The sequence below is a fragment of the Larus michahellis genome, chromosome 5 (assembly GCF_964199755.1).
Source record: "Larus michahellis chromosome 5, bLarMic1.1, whole genome shotgun sequence".
Classification (NCBI taxonomy): Eukaryota; Metazoa; Chordata; class Aves; order Charadriiformes; family Laridae; genus Larus; species Larus michahellis.
This window is the reverse complement of record NC_133900.1, coordinates 49,697,148-49,712,154: the sequence shown is the minus strand read 5'-3', so window position 1 is coordinate 49,712,154 and position 15,007 is coordinate 49,697,148. Positions and strand designations below refer to the sequence as shown.

Here is a 15,007-nt window from a genome sequence, read left to right as displayed (position 1 = left end):
GCTGGGTGATTACATCTTACCCTCGAATCTCATGTTGAAACGTGTGTTATGGCTTACTGTCACAGTTTAGCATAATCAGTGTGAAAGAGCATGTACAAACAAAAAGTATTCAAAAATGTCATAATTCAGACACACATATGAGCTTAACAGTTTCATCTTCATCAAGAAAATAAGGAATTACATTTGATTAATGACTCCACCAGCCATGGTAGAATCCTCTGGGCACAGAACACACACCTGCCTTCATACTGGTGCCATAGCTTGATTTTGTAGGTAGGTACTCTTTTTTAACCTGGGTATTGACTTCATGCGTAATTCAGGTAGCTCTTACATGATAAAATGCTCAAAAACATATAATATGTAAAATATAGAGTCAGATTCTCTAATGATTATTTACTTTAGACGGTAAAATAGGAAGGAAAAAGTAGTTAAAATATGCCAGCAACTCTAAAAAAGCTAAATAAAATGCTAAATTCCCATTGACAGTCACATTATGATTTTTGAGATTTTTCGTGAAAGGTCTTAGGGGAGAAAAAAAAAAAGCTAAGCTTCATAAAATAATAAGCAGAACAAACCAAGGTAAAATATATCTATATGTCACTTAGGACTCTAGTATTATAAACCACTTCAGCTTTGCCTTATGCTGTGTAACTCCTACAGAAACTACAGAGTCATATTCTTGTACTGCAGGAAAATGCATTAATTTTTCCCAACATATCTGCTGGGGATTTTTGCTCTCCTTTGCTAAACGTGGATGCCTAAGCCTTAGGTATCAAGGAGACATCCGAGCAAGGTTTTGGATTGAAAGAATTTCAGTATCAGTCATGGATACGCGTATGCTTAGTCATGCCAAAATGTTATAATGGCATTCACTGAGTAACACAAAAGAAGCAATCATCTGAAATAAGGACCACACAGAAGACAATCTTGTACCCAAGGAAACAGAACAGCAAAGTATCTCATTTTTCACACCAGATTACACAAGCAGTTACAAATTCTAAAGGAAGTATGCTAAAAGGGCTACTTTCCACTAAAGGAGAAAGGATATGATTTTACAAGCCCAATATTATGTTTTCATTCATAAAATCTGGGAACAGGGCCAGACCTGACTGCATACATTCAATTTGACCTTTCAGGAACATTTATTTCACTGCAGAACCTCCACACTAATAGGTAACTTTGAATTACACCAATAATGCCAGTCACAGATACCACATCCCAGTGAAGTAGCAGTTAATTATAAAATCCTCCTGGGACCGTCACTTGTAAAGTATCTGTCCTACAGATTACACCAACGAGCCTGGTTGTCTAAAGAAAGTGACAGTTTTGGATGCTAGCAATGCAATTCACTAAATTGTGTTGATTAACACAGAATCCTGCAATAATGGCAGCAACTGTGTCCAAGAAAATAACTCCACTTTTCTATGAACGTTCAGTTCAATGGTGCCCAAACTTTTCAGCCAAGAAGAATATTAGTTTACCCGACTGACAGGAGGTGGCTGCAACTACAGCAAGATCAAGCCAACCGTAGATAGAAGTCATCACAGATAGAAGTCAAATAATTCGCAACAACTGTCTGTACAGCGTTTGCACCCAAAGATGCAGCCCAGACCCGGATCCCACATCCTGACTGAAGCCAGAAGCTTGTAGTGACCTGTTAGTAGCAGAACAACACATACACCTCACACTTACTTACCTTCTCATTTCCTCAGAGACCTTTTGAGATCAACGTCTAGCACAGATAACTTTCCTTCTGGGCATATGTTAACTACTTTGGGGTGTAACTGACACAGAACTGGATTAGAAACCACAAAAAATTGTTTCAAATCCTGCCTCAGCTTTAAATTTTTTAGTAACTTCAACACGTCACCTCATCTGCACCATTCTATTTCCTTGCAACCAACAAATACAGTGTTTCCTCCAGTTCACCAAAGTACTGAAAAAATAATTTTGCGATTGTGAGACATTCAACATCATGATTTCAGAACCATACAGGTATTGTATATGGAATATATAGAATTTAGAATGAAACTTTGTTGTATTCAAAGTAAGTGGATTTGGTCACTTGAAGAAACCAGCATTTCAATCATCCAGAAACTAAGAGGGGTCTGTTAGGATTACTTTTCATTATATTTTGGACTTTTTAAAAATCTAAACCTTTGTATAACTCAACTTGTCTAATATTCAGTATTTTTTTTCATAACAAAGAAATCTAGCACCATTTACTTTCCTCATAACATTCCACTACTAAAATCAATGTAAAAGTACCAGAGAATTGGAAAGTATATTTGTTCTGGGACACTCTCTTATTCTTCTAAATGTATCACTTTTTAAATAAATTACCAATTTACTGGCAATAACTGAAACAATGCATGCAATTTATTAACCTACTGAGCCATGCCATCGCAGTAGATTCATTAAAAACCCTGGCAAAAGAAAATTTTTAAAAATCTGACCACTTACATAGCGTACAAATTTCAAAGACTAACCAGACTTTAATTGGATTTTTTTTTCAAACTTTTTATCATGAGCCTAATTACAAACTTGAGACTCAAAGTCTCAAATGATACCTTATCATTCTTCAGATTATTTGAAATAACTTTAGTTTTCTTTTTAGGCTATACTTGCTGGTACAACAGTCAATCCACCACATTTATATTATAATTATGACCCTGAATGCTGCAGATTCAGATAGCATTCATGAGTAGTTTGGCAATACAAAAGACCGTGTCAGACACAAAGGGATCTTGGAAGAGTGGGGATATTTTTCTCCCTTTACAGACCGTGATATGGGCTCCAGTCCTGTTTTATTGAAACCGTTAGCAATTTTCTCTATTGCCTTCAATGGGAAAAAGATCAGAGTTCCTATTATGTAAGACTGATGATGAATACATGGTGACTAAAGTACCAAAAATTCTCAAGCATGATTTACCCCTTAATCTTTTTGAAGACAATCAATTTTTTTCTTCCTTTTTTTTTTTTTTCCTTTTTCTTTTTCCCTGCTTCCCATTCCCTTTCTATGATATGCACATCTTATTGCTTTATTAATAACCTTTGGAGAATATTTCTAAATTTGTTTTTTCAGATGACTTGTCCCAATTCTTTCTACTCTTAGCAGCTCTTAAAAACGTTTCTAAAACCACCTTTTCCCAACAGCACAGTATTTAAAAGGCGTAAGTTACTTCCTGTTGACAGTTTCTGATTATCAACATTGTACTTTTGTTTGTTTGTTTTAAAGTCAAGTATACACTGAGCATGGTACATTAAGTGTTTGAAAATAAAGTTAATTCTGTACATAACAAAAAACAAAGAAATGGGAAGGCAGATTTCAATTCATTCTTGTCCCCTTTTATAACATTAAGCTGATGGTGTCTGATACACTTAGCAGAACTGAATTTTGGATTTCACGTAATCCTTCACAATAATCAGAAGAAATTTCTCCCGAGTTGCAACATCACACATTTTAGAAATAGCAATAATAATTACTGTTAAATTACAGTGGCAGATCTTTTGTTACTAACTTTGGTCTAGAAAGCTCATAATGTTTTAAAATCTGATTCAGGGAAAGAAAGCAATCTATTTACAAAGAAATTTGCATTACTGAGGACGCTCGACCTAGATCCATTCATTTTAAAGGCCAGGAAACAACTGCTGCGCTATTGAGCTTGAGGGGAGACCTGGACCGCAAAGCCTACTCCTTGTGTTGGGTCAAAACAACTTTATTCTTCCTAGTTTTGGAGAGACAGATATAAAAACATTAGCTATAAAGCTAATATCTAATATGGCCTGGTTATTCTATTTAGAAAATTTTCCAAATTTTCCTGGAAAATAACCTATTATACCACTAACATTTAAGTGTACAGTCCATTTGTGAACAGAATAGATAAAGTGAAAAGGAATGGACAGTGCTTGGCAACCTAGAATTTGATGATTATTCTGAACACTCCCACTAAAAGGTTTACTTCTATTTTTCAAACTTTCTCTGTAATTTCTTCCGTTATTTAAATGCCTCATTGCATACATAACAAAAACCTAGCAAAAAAAGAATTTCCATAGCAACTATTCCAAGGAATGCAGTTCAGCAATTCATGCCATGAAATTTTATGTACTTTGACCAATGCTTTTCTTTATCCAGATGGATTTCTTTATCTATGTTCAAGTGAAAATATTAATATTAGTCATGAAGTGTTTCATATTAACACATTATTAAAGACTAAACTGTACCCAGGAGAATGTTCTATGAACCCTAGAGAGATGGTGATGTTAACCTTCCAAAGTTTAGCATTTCCAAAACTCTAAGGTGATTCTAAGGACATTTCAAGCAAGAATTTGCTTTGATATTTGAAATGTCTATAGTAACATCACATAAAAATACAAAGAGAATTTATGCAGATTTTTACATTAACCAAGAATTTTCCACAGCAAAAAGCTTTTGATTAAGAAGCCAGAATCTATATTTAGCCTAATTGAGTGCAAAGTTTGTGAATTTTTTTTTTTATTTAGATTTTTTTTTTTTGTACGGTTTGATTAGTTTTGCAAATCTTTTTGGGATTTATACACTATCCTTTTGCTCTCTCGTGGCAACATATTACTGCCGGTGTACTATGTAGCATATAACCATTATTTTAAATAAAAAAATATGAAGAATTATTAAAAGTATCAGCCTCAAACACCTCAGAATGGATTCTGATTGTACTGAGACCAGAAAATAACTATAGTATAATCTTAGTTCCAAAACAGGGGATTTTTAGGCTCATAACAGCAGAGCTGACAACATGCACGATATCCCAATTTTAGGAACGAAGGCACATTCCAATAATAATTTTACCCTCTCTTTCACAAGAGAATTCACTCTAAGTTGGTAAACCAGACTGGAGATCAGAAACAGAGGATCGTAGACACCTCACAACCAATTTTTTATTTCTTTGTTTTTACACGACCTGCACGTCCTTCTGTTGAAGCCACCAGATTCATGTGAGAAGCTGTCAAAAACTTCCTTATTACTAAGTCTCATGTAATTCTCCGTTGCAATACTGAGCTTTTCTGAAGGAAAAGTATTCCAGGAGTCCAGTATTTAGACGGCCTCTGTGATAAACAGAGCCTCAAAGAGCCTCAAATTATCCATGCTCGGAACAGAGTGCCATCTGAAATAGCTGTTTGGAAACAGAGAAGAGTTTATCTTAAGCTTAAGTCTATCTTCAAGGCTTTAGGACTTAGCTCCAGATGACAATGCTGCACGTGGCAATTCAGAAGAGGCAGCCCTCTCCTACAGTAATCCATCCCATCCAAACAGGTCACGGAATTTAGAGACAGAAGCAGCAGCCAATGTTTCATGACCCAGCTCACAGTTACAAGTCGTCATACAGACCATGAGAAAGCTGCCTTTGATACTTTCCTCAGCCCAGAGTCCTTATTCCCTAGGAAAATGTCCTAAGCAACAGACCACATCCTGATTTCCTCTACATCCCGCCAGTCTTTTCGTCCTTACAGCGGTAGCACTGCCCAACTCTCCTTTTCCAGGTGTGCTACTTAGGACAAAACTTCATGAAAAAAATTATTAATTATTTTTTTCACATTAGAGTGTTTTTACAAATAAGGATATGTAAACAACATGATTGAAGCTACCTTAAAATTCGTAATAGCCAGTCTGAGAAATTTCTGGGTTTAAGGCACTAAAGAGTAGTGGTGTGGGGTTTTTTTTATTATTATGTTCATTAATAAATAACGACACTTAAATGCAAAGATATCAAAGTATCTAATGTTCCAGCAACATATGAAGAAACAATTAGTTAATGCTGAAAGCAAAGTCTTCAATCAAAACCAAGACAAAGAGTATTTGTATAACTTAATGACCACAGAAGCTGTTAACTGTTTGATTAAAACCACACAGACAAATCTGTTTACAGTTTCCTAAATAATACTCACTGGTAATCAACTTAAGTAGTGGTAGGGATAGAGAAGTGATATACAGATATCCATAGATTTCTCAACCTTTGCTTTAGGCTGCCTCATCATTATGAAATAGTTTTACTGCATTCAAAAGGGACGGGTTAAAACCAACAGGACTTAATGTAAACTTCAAGAGAAAGATCAAATAAAGAAGTCATGGTAGAAAGGAGAAAAGGAGAGTTTGCAACATGTCTATCTCAGAAGGATCACAAAGTCGTAGAAAAAAGAAAAGGGAAATGACTGATTGAAGGAATTACAGAAGCTTTACAAAGAGCAGAGGGTAAATCAGGGAACTTGAGAAGAGGATGCTCCAAAGTATCCATATGCTGCTTTAACCAACAATTTAAAAAAAAAAAAAAAAAAAAAAAAAATCACAGAACCAGGAAATCCAAATATATCCCAAGGTATTAAAGTCCTAAGGCTTTGAACTGTAAATTATTCACACTAAAAAGTCTATAAATAACTGTGATATAAAGAAAAGAGAAAAAAAAAAGTAAAATTTAGAACGTGAAAAGGCTAAGTATAGAAAGTACAACTTATATTCTCTTTAATCACATCAATCTCTCAAAAAGAATCAGTATCAGGAATGCATGAATGCATGTCAAAATTAAACAAAATCCTACTAGCCATAACTTCCATAAACTGCGAATAACTGGTCCATCAGCAGCAACACTGAGGTCTCCACACAAAGCAAAAATTAAAGTAAGAAAGGCCAAAAAGCTCATTTGATTATGTAAAACGTCTCATTTTAATCAAGCAATCAGTTGATTACTTTAGAGTGAGAGGTCACTCAATAATAAAACAAAACAGAAATAAACATCAACTCATTAAAGAAGCAGGGAGGAGTGGCAGCACAAAATAATAACTTTGCCAAGCTCACCCAAAAACTGCTTCTAAACTTGCTGTTCTCCAGCTTCCCGGTATCGTTTCAATACAGAAATGCATTCTTTACCTAATGTGGATATTTATATGCTTCAGAACCCATGTATATACATGTTGTGGATGGTCTGAATTACTACCTTTCAAACGCGTTACTCCAGCTTTTATTTTGCCATTCTCTTGTTTCAAGGAAGAGCAGGTTTGAAAAATATTTTCCCTAGAACCTGCTACGGTGAGCTCCAATGGAAGAAACTGAACAGATGGTTTCTTGTCAGCAGGCAGTTTGTAACAGAGGATTTGCAGGTAAGAGCAGAAAAATATTTTTCCACTGATACATACCCCTCCCCCCCAAAATACAGTATCGGTATTTGTGATCAAGCTTTCCAAAGTATGGACTCTGCATTCATCATATTTTGGGAAGAAATAGTCTCCCCCCCTCTCCCCCCCATATTCTGCATAGGAGAGACTCTTTATGGTCATAAGGGAAGCTACAGTAAGGAACAAAATAAATCAACCCTCCTCCAGAGGCAACTGTAATATGCCTTTTTTACTCAAAGTCAGCTACATATACAAAAATTACCTGCCTATAGGCAAGTGCCCCATTGCAACTGCATTTGTTCCATCTTCCTCATTTTTGCATAACATAGTTCTGGAGCGAAACCTGATTTCATGTTCCTGAAAGATGATTTTAAAATAGTACACCAGGGAGTATTTGTTAGCAAGCTATCAATATTGTATTAAATTGAGCCTAAAAAATTAAAATTGGTAAGAGATGATGTGTCACTCAATGTCCTTGATACCTATTCTATAACATGAATAATTAAATCTGCATAGATCTCATCCATCAGAGCAAATTATTGTATTTTGAAACTGAAATCACATCAGAGATCAACACCGGTTCGTGTTGTCACATAGTACTTATGGTTTTTCATCACATACCTTTTAGAACTTCTGATCAATACAACACACTTCTAGCTCGCTAAGATGAAAACTAATGAGCAAAACTAGTTTAAATTTGCAAGTTCATCAATTTATAATGAAGCTGAGAATAAAAACCTTTTTTTTTTTTAATTGCATGTCTTTGGAAACCAAAATTTTCCTTTCAGAAAATTTATGACGACTCTTGTACACCTTAGCTAGAGGAAGTAAGAGAATACTTCATTCTAAAAGTTCAAGTAATACTTGGTAAAGGGACAGAAACTTGTCAGACCAGTGAAATGAAAGAATGGGTGGAAAAAAGGCAGATTCAGAAGAATTATTTACTGAAAAATATTTTTCTATATTTCCTAATTATCTCCATGTAAATTAAACAGAGATATAGGTGGAGTGTAAAACTGCCCTACACTCTCTGCAGGAGTTATCAAGGTCAGAACTGAAGTTCCAGCTGAATTTTTTAGTGCTATGCATGTACTCTAAATCACAGTTGGTTTTGTTTCTACCTTAGAAGATACTTCATATATAATATACACATCTTATACAAGCCAGAATTATAAAGTTGGCGAACTACTTAAAGAAAACCTATCAGAGGAAAAAAAGGACATCGTAAAGAAGTAACATAACGTAAACTAAATAATATCTAAATAGTACACATTCACTAAATGCACCCTAATGAAAGCAAAACTGCTAAAGTGGGGGCACTTGCTGACTATGAAGCTGAAAGAAAATTCTGCTCATGAGATCAACCATTTCAGGAAGTGCAATGAAAAAACTGGTTTGTTTTAGACAATCTGTTTACTCTAAATCCATGTCTTCTTCATTCAAAGTTCAGATAACCGATATTTGAAAATGTCGGGAAGCTTTGTTACTTCTACTCATTTGGGCATTTCAGAAAATAAATAAATAAATAAATAGATAGATAAATAAATAAATAAAAGTCAGCATGATAACCTGAAATCTACCAGAAATGTACCGTTACTAAAACTGAAAGGATATGATGAACACACACACACTAAATAAATCATTTATAACTACAGATACTATTTAAATCAGTATAAGAAGTGTTAACAAAAATAATTTATTCACCCTGCATACATTTTATTAAAATAAGAAATATTTAAATGCCAATTTCCTGCATTTTAATTAAAATTTCAATTCAGAAGTTCAACAAAAATATCAATCTATCAAATAACATTATTCAGTACTCTTTAAATGTAAATTATTAAAAAATGAAAAAACTAAGCAAAAGAATTTAGAGAGCTCATAAGTAGACAGCCAAAGTGAAAGAGCACAAAGAAAATTTAGAATATAACTACACTGGGGCAGTTTGTCAAGTTTGTCTTCTGCACGAAAAACATATCTCATTGAAATTAATTTCAATTTTAATGGTACTATTTTCCATAGCTATAATGTTTAGAATACTTGTTTTTACAGTGATAGACAAAACCTAATGTTTAAATATGAATACCACATAGCTTCCTGGCTTTATTGTTATTAGAAGCATAAATGACAAATTGTATTTAAACGTAAATCAACTAGTTTTAAAGGTCACTGATCAAGAATGATTTGTCTCTTAGAAAAGTAACTGACAAGGAGAAAAATGGAATAAACTTCAAACTATTTTTTTTTTCAATGACAATTCTTTAACATGAGTGAGAAATAAAAGTCAAGAAAATCACACAGCTGGAGATATATGATGTCTTTCCAATGGCAATCTGCATTTAGAAAGTGTGGAAAAGACTTTTTAAAAGAACATTTGTGATTAGAACAGGCATACATATTTGAAAACATTTTTAAGGGAAAAAAAAAGTATCTTGCATTGTCAAGAAAATAATCTGCACAAACTTGACAGGTCTTTTCCCACTCTAATTGCTGGGATTTCAGGACTTGCAGATCATACTTTATCCCACAGCAAAACAGAGTACGAATTGTTTAAGACGTAGCTCTACTGCCTAAAACATCAGCAATAAAACACCAGAAAAGAGATGATCTCCTTTCAAATTTAAATTGTGTCTGCCAGCATTGTTTGCTGACTTTACACGGATCACTTGTAGCGGTCTTGTGCCCTTTTGAATTACCTAATAATTAAAAGCAAAAGCACATAGATATCTATCTATTACATATTTACCTTTTCACACAAACGTGCTGTCATGTTCCATATCAAATAGGGAACAACTCTTCCGTACTTGTAAGAATACTACTGATCTAAACAAAGTGAAATTAAAGAGTTTTATCCACCGTATATGGTCTACATAGAAATATATGTAAAGAGAGAAATATATACAGTGAAATGATAATGATGCTATAACCATTTTCAGATAGGGTAAGACTTCTTTATTATTCTTTAACTACCTACCTAAGAATATCTCTACTAAATGAAACTTTGAGATTTCCAAGTAAAAGAATTGTGTTCATGATTTATTTCTGCTATTTCCAAACATTATTCTACAGTCCAGGCTGGAGTTTTAAGCTACTTTCAAACTTTATCTTCTTCAAAAAGGAAAAAAAATGTTTTATGACACTGTAAATGCAATTTTAAAGCAGGCATTTGAAGCCATTCTGGATTTAAATAAGTTTAAGTGTAACAGAACTTCTTGGAAAACATATTTGAGACAAAGATGAGCAATAAATTCAAACTAAGCAGTTAAGCATCTTTCTCATGCATAGTACCTCCAAAGAAAGGGTGGAATAGAATATCTCATTGCTGGCCTTTAATTCCAGGTCCTTATAAATTTGAGTTTGGCCACTTGGAATGACATTAGCTGTCTGCCTTGAGTTGATTGTGGTTGGTTTGCACTGATGTTTCAGAGAGTGAGGAGGAGACAGACAGATTTTTAACAGAAATGATTCAGTGAATTCCTAAAGCAAAACCTGGGGGAAGGAGAAAGAGATCTATCAGTCTTGCTTCCAATGATAAGAGGTTCAATAACTCCAAAGGCTGAGGTAGAAAAATCCATACGTCCAAAAATGCTGGGGGTGGGAAGATGTCCTTTGGGTAGATTTTTCAGACGCCAGTAGATTCAGTTAGCGTGAAATAGTCTCAGATCCAAAAACTGAGCTCTACATGAGGTACAAATTTAACTCCTAATTTTGTTTCAAATAAATATTCCCCTACCAACTCTCAGCCTATTTAAGGTCTTTCACTTACTGGATAAGGATGGTAAACTTGGCATCTTATACTAAGAAAAAAGGTACATATGATTGCTCCAAATCCTCACCTCCATTTTCCATACCTCTCTATTTTATAAAACAGATTTCAAAGTTATGTTTTGACAGAGCAGAAATGAAAAATCCTCCGAAACACATGTATATTTGAAAAGATTATTATTTGAAAATCTCTCCCGTGCAACCTGCTCTAAGACGACCCTGCTCTGGCAGGGGGTTTGGACTAGATGATCTCCAGAGGTCCCTTCCAACCCTATGATTATGCACGATCTTCTGCAGTGCCAGTTTGCACTCCAGAGCATCTAAACCCAGCATACAACCGCCTTTACATAAACCATGGAAATTCTGCCCAATATGTCCAGAGAAGACGGTGTAGTGAGAGCATAACAACCTAAGCACCTGCTCTTTCATGATTTTCTCTGACCTCAAAAGGTGTAACTTAAAAGGATCTTAACATTGCTGCCTGACCTGCATAAAGACCAAAACCAATCCATATGAGATAGTCTTTTACTTTTCATTTTGATCTTTGTGAGACCTAAGTCATTGGATTATTTTTTTTTAATTTGTTTTACCTTTTTTAAAATATTTCTACAGCAATTTCAGACACTCAGAGGTGAAGAAGCCACTGTGTTGAAACTAAATTCAACCATAAAATTTCTGTTTCTGAAACTCTAGAATAATGCAGGAATAATCAGAACTAAAAGAGTGATGACAATTTTTTCCTTAACATATGAAAGTCACTATGCATCTATAAACTCCATGTTCTATGGAACTGTCAATCTTTTCAATAAACAGACCAAACAAAGAAAGAGAAAGCTGTCAGAGGAGAAATTGGTTAAAATGCCTGATAGAAAACCAAGGCTTTTCATTTTAATACTGATAATTACAGAAATGAAATAATGCTGGCAATGGTGTGATAATAATTATACACAGAAAAGGAACGGATTAAGAGGAATAAAATAATTGTAACATTACTTGGAAAAGCTGCCTCATGAAAATACATACTTTTATATTTTTTTATGTTTTAGGCAGAAAAATGCTAATATATGTGATTATTGTCCATTTCTCTCAGAAAAAACAATTTGTGGCATTGCTTACAGATTTCTGACCTGCACTTGCCAAAACCATCAGCGTCATATCCATAGAAACATGGCAAAATTTAACACAACTAGAAAAACCAAAAAGCTAACAAAACTGCTATAGCCACAAACTTAATCCCAACCAAAAAATGTTTGAAGCCATTTATTTTTCTTGAAGCAGAACTACTTTGATGTGCTGCTTAGAAATGTAAATAGAGCTCTAATGGAAATATTTTTTTTTTACTCCAGTTGATAGTTGAAATTTCCTACACTCTGACATGTCTTCAAGCACCAGTTCAGCACAGCCTGTTTGCACAAGGTAGCACTGCCAGAGCAACATCATGGTGCAGGAGGTCCCTTGTCTTGTCTTCTTTTCCCACGTTTCATCCCACCCCAGCTCTTTCACCATATGACCCACCATTTCTTTACACACTGTGATGCCGGGCTACTTGAACATCCCAATATTCTGCAGCAGTAAAAGAAGCTCTAAAAAAGTATTATGCTGTTTTGTAGATGCTAATGGGAGGAGGCTTAATGAGGGGCGGTCCTGATTTCCTGCTCTTGCACATTAGAGGAGCACATGGCTACTGCTATGGGTGCCCTGACAGTGCTCACAACCCACTCACTACAGACAACTGCACGTGAACTACAAATGCTCCCCGAATTACAGCAGCAAAATACAGGGACTAAACTCTCCCTAGGTGAACCTGCACATTGCCACTTCCAATTTTTAATTTTATACTTTGTGGTGCACAAAAATTCAACTGTTACCAACCCAAGTAAAAGTTAAACTGGTGGAGGAAGAAATGGAAGGAAATTTCAGGTACCGCTGAACTGGAACTTATCTACTGAACTTGCTAGTTCAAATTCCTGGCTACAATTAGAAACTGGATATATTACTTTTCTGGTAGTGACTGCTCATAAAACCTACCGGCCAACACAAACCCCTATTAGATTTTACAACACTATTTCTTCAACTATGAGGCCTGCAACTTCATACCATTGGCAAGATTGCTACAACAGTACTAAAAGTGCTATTACTCTAAATGCTTAGAGGGATATATTATAACCAGAAAGGAGCAGGGCGTGTGACACCAACAATTATTTTTAAATTAAATTCAAAGTTAAAAAAATTGAATACACTCAATACAATTATTTCTTGTATCTAATAATAGGCCCAGGATTTTCCTTCAACAGTCCCACAGCTCTGATTTGCCATGAAGGGAACCAAGAAATCCTTCCCTGTCTACAAGAGCAACTGTCTTTTTATTCCGGCTTTGGCCTTGCAGGTCCCAGATGAGATTTCTTAATCACTTAAGACTTCATGCCACATAAAGAAGTTTACCATACAGATGGGAAATTCAGCATTTAGGCACATCAAGAGGTCTTTTCAACCCAATAAATATTTCTTTTTATGGAGAAAGAGGTTTACAAAAGTATACAAACTGTCTCTCTAACTTTTTGTTTGTTTGCTTATTTTTTGTGAATCATGAGCACACTATGCTGACTTTACAAGTATTTGAGAATAGTTTTTAATACCACAAATTCACGATGAAAGAGCTTGACTATATTTATATTACCTTATAAATGGAAAATTAACTCTCTTAAGCTTGCTAATTCATATAATGGTTGTAAAATTCAATTATTTTTAGAAGGCAAATTTTGACTACAGAGGCATTTTCAGCCCCATTTAAGCTAACTTTTAAATTCTGCTAACTTTTAAGTTCTACTAACTTTTTTAAATTTCTGCAATAATTCTAAGTTCCTTCAGTCTCTGAGCAATCACACAAGCATGTCCTGCATGAAATCTTTCACAAAATTATACCCAGAACATCCCAGATTTCGAGGGTGGGGACTGGGGTGTTAAATATCAAATATTAATTGAATATGTTCTACCTGATGATTTTCAGCGCCGACTTACAAGTATAGTTTAAAGTTCCTTCAAAAGCATGTATGAGGACAAAAATTAATATATCTGATAATGTATTCATACTTTTCCTCAGTTTTCTACTAGTACTATGCATACAGCAATAAACAAAATCTGAAGTAAATTACTGAAATTATCAGTTACTGTTTACATACATAGTCACTCAAATTCTGACTTAATTCTGATTTCAGTCCTTAATCTATTCAGAAAGCATGCTTAGCCTTGCAGGTAACTTCAGGAAAAGTATTAAATGATGAAATTTTCACTTGTTTCAATGTATCCTCTACACTAATCCAATATTTTCTCCTGCTAATCCCCACCTCAAAACAAAACAAAAATCAATAAAAATACCTTCATTGCTACAAAAAACAGAAGTGTCATTTAAGAATATCTGCACATCAAAGTTTAATGTGGAGCAACTGGTAAAGGCTTACATCAACATTCAGGTGACCAATATAAATAACCCCTTGAAAGGATGCTTTACTGCTTTACCTTCCTTCTACCATGACTAACAAGCATTGATCAAATCAAAGGCTTTAACTACTTGCTACAAGTCTTTTCCAGCACAAATGTCTTCCTGCCGTAATCAATTTATCTACCTGCCTCAAGAGAATCAATTTAGATATTGGTATGATTTCTCAGGCAGAAGAACATTTTTCAGCCTCGTCAGGCTGGTGGTCCATTACTTGAAAGAAAATATTTTCCCAAGCACCTCATATTTTCTACAGAAGAAAGAATAAAAAAAGGAAAAGAAGAAACAGGTAAAGTGATAAAAACTGCAAACGCTGCAAAGATAAACAGACAACAACGAAAATAGTTCAGGAACAAAATTTGAGTTATTTGGTGAAATAGGATCATTCAAGAAAACTGTTGCAGTATAATAATCATGGAAAAGTATAAAGCAAGAAAGAAAAAAAACTGGCTACTCCTGAAGAGACTGGTAAAAGTCACTCTTTGTGAAAAGTAATGACAAATAGGGTTTTTAAGGTCATATGGAAAGCAACAGAACTGCCATACTGCATTCAGTCCTGATATTCAGATTTTAGAGCAGTTACCAAGAAACAAGAGAGGT

At 34.7% G+C, this 15,007-nt stretch overlaps 1 protein-coding gene and 1 long non-coding RNA gene across 3 annotated transcripts in view; one reads left to right on the top strand and one right to left on the bottom strand.

Annotated features, from left to right (window-relative positions):
- The window catches only part of LOC141743338 (uncharacterized), a 45,859-nt gene extending 31,561 nt beyond the window's left edge, over positions 1 to 14,298 (top strand). Inside the window, exons 2-3 of the long non-coding RNA XR_012587014.1 lie at positions 7,019 to 7,131; positions 13,184 to 14,298. This is a non-coding gene — a long non-coding RNA (uncharacterized LOC141743338). The remainder of the gene's footprint in view (positions 1 to 7,018; positions 7,132 to 13,183) is intronic.
- CTNNA2 (catenin alpha 2) overlaps positions 1 to 15,007 on the bottom strand; it is a 516,068-nt gene that overhangs the window by 475,501 nt on the left and 25,560 nt on the right. The window lies entirely within an intron of this gene.